The sequence below is a fragment of the Sapajus apella genome, unplaced genomic scaffold (assembly GCF_009761245.1).
Source record: "Sapajus apella isolate SASKATOON/1434 unplaced genomic scaffold, GSC_monkey_1.0 scaffold13, whole genome shotgun sequence".
In the NCBI taxonomy this organism is placed as follows: Eukaryota; Metazoa; Chordata; class Mammalia; order Primates; family Cebidae; genus Sapajus; species Sapajus apella.
The window spans coordinates 4,264,434-4,272,175 of NW_022436953.1; the positions used below are offsets into that span (position 1 = coordinate 4,264,434).

At 51.8% G+C, this 7,742-nt stretch overlaps 2 long non-coding RNA genes across 2 annotated transcripts in view; both read right to left on the reverse strand.

Annotated features, from left to right (window-relative positions):
* Positions 1-960: 960 nt before the first annotated feature.
* LOC116553805 overlaps positions 961-7,742 on the reverse strand; it is a 12,918-nt gene continuing 6,136 nt past the window's right edge. Inside the window, exon 2 of the long non-coding RNA XR_004269916.1 lies at positions 961-1,137. This is a non-coding gene — a long non-coding RNA (uncharacterized LOC116553805). The remainder of the gene's footprint in view (positions 1,138-7,742) is intronic.
* Positions 3,657-5,842, reverse strand: LOC116553806. Its single transcript, XR_004269917.1, has 2 exons — positions 4,782-5,842; positions 3,657-4,554 (listed from the first exon to the last, which is right to left on the reverse strand). It is a non-coding gene; the product is annotated as an uncharacterized LOC116553806 (long non-coding RNA).

The following is a 7,742-nucleotide window of genomic DNA, read 5'->3' on the forward strand; positions in this document are numbered from 1 at the left end:
AGATCGCGCCATGGCACTCCAGGCTGGGTAACAAGAGGGAAACTCTGCCAAAAAAAAAAAAAAAGAAAGAAAGAAAGAAATCAGTCTCCCAACACAAAAAAACACCTCTCGGGGTGGGGAACCTAGACCTTCCTGAAGGGCTGAGGGCTGGGGGCCCTGCAGCCTCACAGCCTTGGCTAGTCTGCCTGCAGCAGTCAGATCTAAGTTATCTGACCTAGAAGCCCTGGGCAGAGAAAATAGCAGTGTGGAGGGAGTGAAAGGGGACTGGCATGAGGATCTGGAAGGCTGCGGGGGTCCCGTGTTTCACCAACTGATGTCCTTAAAGAGTCCTCACAGCCACAGCAAGAATAGTTTCTTCCGCCTTGGACTTCCCTCTGAGGACCAGGAGTATCTAATACAGCATATACTTGAAGAGCGTAGGTTATGGAGGCAGTAGATGGCACTAGGTGGTACGTGGTGGCAGTAGGTAGTAGGATCAGATCTTACCTTTGCCACCTACTCACTGTGTGATTGTGAGTAAACTATTGAAGCTCTCTGGGCCTGTTTTCCCATCTGTATAATGGGATTAATAACAGTAGGTGAGGGTTAAAGGAATTACTACATATAAAGCACTCAGAACAATACCTGACATGCAGTCAGCCCTCAGACATGTTGTTTTGTTGTTATTATCATTAACCTTGCTCTAGTGGGGTACAAGGCCTTTCCTCTTGTTGACACCTTTTCCAAAGTATCACTACATTACTGCTCTTTGTAACTCTGATACCCCGTACCTGGGCAGGAGACAAAGCTCAATCAATGCATGAAGAAGTCCAAGGCTCAGGCGAGGGTAGGTAGGGATGAAATAACACGATGAACTGTTATTTCAATGTGCCAGGGATATATAAAGCTACTTAACCTGACCAACAACCTATAAGCAGAAATGCTTGTCCTCATTTTACTGATGTGGACACTTAGGCAGAGTGAGTTCAAGGGATTTATCCAAAGTCACAGAGCTGGTACATTTCAGAGCTGAGAAAGGTGGAGTCCACCTTCGGAGTGCTGACTCCATCTTCTACTCTTGGGTGCTGCTTTCTCAGATGTCTTGGGATTAGCGAGAAGTTATCATCTTCTACAATGTGCCTTGTTCTATGAGACTGCCTGGGAAAGGGTGCGTGAGGTTGGGAGAAAAACCCATTTGTCAAGTGAGACAGGACATGTGAGTTTCCACTTCACAACCACTACAGGTGAGGGTTTGCAAGGGAAGAGGGTTTGAGGGCACAGGGGAGGAATCAGAATTGAGATTAAAGTCACCCAGAAACCTAGGTTGACTTTAATTTAGCATCTCACCCTACAATACACACACACACACACACACACACACACACACACACACACACACAGAGTCTGTGACACTCTTGTTTTTCCCTCTCTCAAAATGCTTCTGTATCACTCACATCTTCTCTAATAGACCACTCACTCAGTCTCTGATGCTCTCTCTACCTACAGCCCATTGTCCATAGAGTTTTTCCCCTCCAAATCAGATCTTTTCATTCCCCTGTTTAAAAAATCTCCCAGGCAAAGCATGGTGGGTCACTTGTATAATCTCAGTGCTTTGGGAGGCCAAGGTGAGAGAACCGCTTGCCTCCAAGAGTTCAAAAGCAGCCTGGGCAACATAGCAAGACCTCATCTCTAAAAAAAAAAAAATTAAAAAAAATTAGCCAGGTGTGTGGGGAACACCTGTAATCCTAGCTCCTTGGAGGCTGAGGTGGGAGGGTTGCTTGAGCCTAGGAGGTTGAAGATGCAACGAGCTGTGACAGCATCACTGTGCTCAGCCTGGGTGACAAAGTGAGACCCTGTCTAAAAAAAAAAAAAAAAAAAAAAATCTCTCAATTGCATCCATGGCCTAAAGGAGAATAGTAAAACCCCTTAGCAAAAGTGCTCTTTGCTCTAGGTCTCGCCTGTCTCCCAGCCTTATTTCCCTTACTTCACCCATGTATATATATTCACAGAATCCTTTTTGCTTCCACAGCTAGGTATGCTGTTTCCCCTCCCCATGCCTTTATCTTGATGCTCCTTCTGCCTAGAAATATTTCACCTGCTTAGCTCCTGCCTTTAGTGAACATCTAATGATCTTGCAAATCCCCATCACCTTTATGAAGTGTTCTCTGACACCCCCAATTGCCTTTCCCTGTATCCCAATCACCTTTATCTTGACACTTTCCTAGAATTTATTGGTGGTTAACTCTCTCTCTTTGCGACCAGGTAATGTCTTCCCTGAAAACAGGGCCAGTGTATGACTTACCTCTTTAGCCCCACTGCCCCAATCCAGGTTTACTGACTGACTGACTAACCGGTACCCTGACTCTTCGAGTTAGCCCAGCTCAGTAGCTGCCTTCCTACTTCCAAAGAATTCTAGTGTAGACATGAGTTGCACTCTGTCTCTGTGCAGAAGTAGGAACTGATGGAGCTGCCAGTCTCCTTCCTGGAGGATTTTTTGGTTGTTTGGTTTGGTTTGGTTTAGTTTTCCACTCCTTTAGTCCAGCTCTGCAGCAGACCCACCAGCTAACGCCAGAGGAGGGGACAGGAGGAGAGAGGAGAAGCAGAGTGGGTTGGACCAGGTCGACCCAGAAGTCTCAAAAGGCTGGAGAATTTCAGGGCCTTTGTCATCCCAGGGGCTGCCTAGTGGACAGGGAAGTCTTCCACTCTGTGACCTCCGTCTCACTCACACAGGACCCTCCAGTGGCCCTGCTGGGGTCTTAGTCTCCAGCCTAAGGGGCGCCAAAGCACAGGGGCTCGAAATGGTGAGGCCAGGGAACCGGGTGCTGCCACCTCTGCCTACCCAGAGACCTAGTCAAGCCAGAGGGGGAAAGTTCCTTAGCATCCTTAAGCCCTCCTTTCCATCTGGTCTGCATTTCCACTTGTCATTGAAATCTGCTTGTCTTCTCCACCGCCCCCTCTCCTCCCCAACCCTTCTCCCATCCGTTTTCCTCCCCACCCAGCCCCCGACCCCGCTTCTTTCTTCTCTTCTTTCTTCCTCCCTACCCTCTGGCCTGGGGACTCCGGCGCCCGGAGCAGACTCTGGGAGCTGGCAGAATATGCCCAGCGCCTCTGGGTCACAGCGGGAAGGCGGCTCAGGAAATGCGCCCTCCGCTGGCGCCGGGTCGCGGTTCTGGCTGCGTTACTTTTTCCTTGCATCTGTGGCCCGGCGCGTCAACCTGGACACTGGAGATCCCAGGGCCGACTGAAGAATGAGAAGTCCGAGCTGCGGGGACTCTAGGTGTCTGCGCTAAGCGGCCACAGCCTGGCCATCCTGGGTCCCCGCTTTCCCACTTCCCTTCGCGCCAGGGCAGAAAGTCCCAGGCACCCATTGCGCGCCCAAGATTGAACCGTGAACCCTTTTTCTACCCGTCCCCTTCCCGCCAGGAACCCAGGATAACACTCCACACCCAAACACCACTCTTTCCAGGGGCAGATGCTCCGGCGCGTCCCGCGTCCTGGAAATTCAACTTGGAGTCCAGGTCCGCCCAGGCCCCGGTTAGGCGGAGCACACAGGCTGAGCGCCCCGCCCGGGGTCCTGGGTCTGCCGCCTCAGCGCGAGAACCCTGGCCCCCTCCCCACCGCGGGGCGCGGTCGGGAAAGCGCGCCCTGCAAGGGGGTTTTGTAGATAAACAAAAGCGTTTGCTCTTCTGGTTTGCTTTTATTTTCTTTATTTGCCTGTCACTTCCTTCTTAATCTCCCTCTTCGCTCTTGTTTCTTTAACTTCTTTCCCTTCCTCATTTTCCCTTTCTTTTCGTTCGCTTTTTCTTGTCACTCTCCTTCTGGCTCTCTTCTGTCTCTTTCTGTATCTTCCTCTTCCATTTTGGCCCCTTCTCTGTCTTTGGGTCCCTCTCTTTCTCTGGCTCTCCCTTTCCCCGGCCCCTCACTCTTCCTGGGCTAGGGTGCGCCGTCTTCTTGCATCGTTTTTCCGGGCTCCGCCGCCTCTTTCTCACTTTTTCGTTCTCCCGGCGGCCACAGTCTGGAGGACTTGGGTCCGGCTCCCCCGCCGCCGCAGTGATTTATTCGCCTCGGCCGGTGGAATCAGGTGCTGAACCGAGCCCCGGAACAAGGGAACAGATTTCTCCCAGGAAGCGTTTTGTGAACTAAACGATGTTAATTACGGGGTGGGGGGTGCGCCGCCCGGGGATGGTAGGGGCGCGGGGCCGAGCGCTGGCGGCGAGGGGAGAGACCGGGGCTGGCCGAGGCCCTCCCGGGGCGCCTCCCCTGCACCTCTCGCCCTGGCTTTCGCCTTTCCCTGGGAACTTTCCTGTCTGAGTTAACTATTAACCGCCGGCGAGAGGCAATTTTCTTCGGAATTTCAGCGATTTCCTTTTCGAGGTGGACTCAGATTAACATGCAAACGATGAGAGGCTCGGCTTGAGTCTACGCGCGGGCGAAGATGACTCTGTCACCCCAAACAGTGTCCTTCTCGGCGGCGGAAAACTACAGCCCGCCCCCGCTCCCATGCCTGCGCAGGAAGCCGTGACCAAGCCAGTGCCCGCCGGTGCCCGGAGTGAAGGTGGAAAAAGCCGAGCGCTCCTGCTTGGGGGCGGGGTTGAGAGGGGGAGATTAACCCGGGCAAGCCAAGGGGACCTCAGACTTGCGGCCAGGGCCGCCACCCGAGGAACCCGCGACACAGCCTGGTCCCTGCCCCCCTGCAGGGACGCTCCTGAAGGCTTAGACGAACCCCGAGAAATGCCCTCCCCAACCTGCAGAATCCACAGACCGTCTCTTACTTCCTCCCTCTTTGCCACTGCCGAGCTTACACAGGCACCACACACCCCTCTCTGGCTGTGACCGCAGCAAACTTTGTCAAACTTGAACCGCCGGGTGCAAACTCCTCGCCTTTTTCTCTCCTCTCTTGACTGGGCCGGCTCTTCCTGGAGCAGGGAGGGGAGAGGTTATTGGCCTCCATACCTGGGAGAGGAAAGTTTCCGAAAGTCAGAGCCTCGCCTTGCTGTGACATTAGACGCTTGCCACCCACCAGACCGCAGGACACCAAACACATTCCTTGCCGGAAGGCTCTAGTAGTTGCAGCGGCCAGCCTTGGCGGGGCCCTGGCCCACCAACCACGCCACTGTCCTGGCCGGACTTTCCCAGGAGTGGGTCTCCTGCTCCCTCACTTAGTAGTTGGGGCTGCCCTGGGCTTGGAGCCTGGGTTCAAGGCTGTCAGCCCCTTGCCAGCTGTCTGTGCTCTCTGCCTTTCTAGCTTATTTTCCCCAGCTCTGGCCCTGGGTTAGCTCTCTCCCGGCCCTCCATGCGGTCTCCGTCTCTGGTGGGGCTGCCACTGTCTCTCAGTCTCTCCGTTTCTCTCTGTCTCTGTCTCTCTTGTTTGTTTCAACGCCTGGACACTGATTGAGCCTTATGAAGTTCTAACTGGTTTTGTGTCAGGAAGATCTTTCTCGCTGCTACCCAGCCTGGCGTGACGGATTAAACATCAACTAGTTAAATAAAAATTAATATCAACTGCCTCCTAACTTCTAATGTCATGTTGTTTATAACTAATGAACTGATTAGGGGATAAACACATCATGAAGACATTCAACTCTCCTGCCTCGGCTCTGCTGCTGCCTGGTGCCCACTCCCCAGCATGGCCTGTGGGTTGCCAGGCCAGAAGGAAGTGGAGGGGGGGCTGGAGTTGGGACAGGCTGGAGGGGCTGAGTGCTCCCTGGGGCTTGCTCCCCTTCCTGCCTTGATCTCTTTTCTCCCTTTCTCCCTTGTCTTTCCTGCTCATTTCCTTCCTCTGTACATTTCCTTTTCTCAGCCTCTCTTTCCTTATTTCTGTCTCCCTCTCCGCTTTTTTTCCCTCCTTTCCTTCCATCCGTCGTCATCCTCCTCCTCTGCCCTGTGATTCTCCACCACTGTCTCTGGTCGTGTTTCTCTCTCTCTGCCAGTCTGGGCCCTGAACCCTTCCCTCTCTGGTTCTCCTCTCTTCCTCCCTCTGTTGGAGTTTCTGCCTCTCTCTTCCCTCTTGCTCCCCCTCATTTGAATTCATTCCTCCCTGGCCAGTGCAGAGCATAATGATTACCAGTCTTTGTGACTGAGCCTCTGTCCTGCTACCAAGTGGGGGCTGCAGCCTCTCCCTCAGCACCTTGCTGGAAACTGACGCTCCTCCCTCCTCCCAGCTATTTAGGGGAGAAGGAGGAAACTAGAAGAAGTGAGGGTCCTGTGTTTTATTTCTCCTCTATTTTATCTGGAACAGGAGTGAGGAAATAAATGATTTTTTAAAACTTTTGTTTTTCATCTTGTCCCAGAAGCAATTAATACAGTCTCAAGTGCTAAATTTAATTTTCAGGAAGAGAAACACTGCCCTGATACCTCTCCTTCAGGGGTTTCAGCTCTCTCCCCAGCCAGCCCCAGCCTGACACAAGCAGCCTCCTGCAGGGCCTTTTTCCTAAAGATACTTAAACCAAATCACAATTGTCATCATGACAACAATAAGGCAGAGAAGTCAGTAATCACAGACCCAGCCCCAGTGATTTTTTTTTTTTTCCTAAGAAGCCACAACGTTTAAACTTGGTTTGCCCTGGACCGCAGGGTCTGACAAGACAATAACAACAGAAAAAGCTTTTAAAACCAATTTAGCACACGTGAAAATGTAATTCTAATGAAGAATCAATAGGCTGGCGGATCATTTTTCCTGGGACTCCTTGGAGAACCTGAGAGAGACTTTCAATCAATGGGGCGAGCAATGAGCAAGAGGGCCCAAGAGACAGTGCAGGACAGGGATTAGGGCCAAGAGACAAAGAGAGGCAGAGCCTGAGGGAGGAGGCTGGAGGGAGGCTGAAGTACAGGCCAGGGCCCTTTGACTGACATCACTTTGCAGGCTTCCGGAGGAAAAGTATCAGAGCCAGAGGTAAGAAGGCACCTTCCTCTTCCTGGTTCCTCTGGTATGTGACAGGCGACTTTGCACAATGGCCTCAGCTGCCTTCCCCTGAGCCTAAGCCCTGGCCTTGGCACTGTCCCAACTCTGGGCCCTGTGTTCAGGTAACTGTGACCACCAACTGGCTCAGGAGCAGGTAGGGGACACTGAGTACGTGTGTTCCCAGTTCAAAACACCTGGTTCCCAGTGGGTGCTTCTCTATGTATGTGCTGGTACACTGGGTCTTAGTTCAAGTCTCTGGTAGAACAGAAACAAAAGCACCTGAAGCACGTGAGGTCATACTCCACATTTTACAAGCCACTTGCAAACACACTCTATCTCAAGAGAAACCTGCTACAAGGGCAAGGATCATCTTCACTCTTTCAGAGAAAAAACACAAAAGGACACAAAGAGCTGTGCAGTGAAGGTGAGACCAGCTGGCCACACAGCCCCTGTGCGTGAGTGGGTGTGGTTCTCAGTAGGTGACAGTGAGAGGCTAATTTCAGGTGTGATCATCTCACAGGTATGCAATGGAGAGATCACAGGATGGTGTGAGATTTTTGTGTGTGTGTGACTAGGGTTTCATGTGTACAGATTGCTCTCCATCCCTGTCCTTGGAAATGTTGCTCTGTGTATAACACAATTTTTTTTTTTTTGCTTCTAAGTATTTGTGTGCTTGGGTTGGAAAATCACTGTTTGATGAAAAAGAAAAAGAAAAAAAACCCAGGCCGGGTAAGGTGGCTCACGCCTATAATCCCAGCACTTTGGGAGGCCGAGGCGGGTGGATCACGAGGTCAAGAGATCGAGACCATCCTGGTCAACACGGTGAAACCCCGTCTCTACTAAAAAAAAAAATACAAAAAAT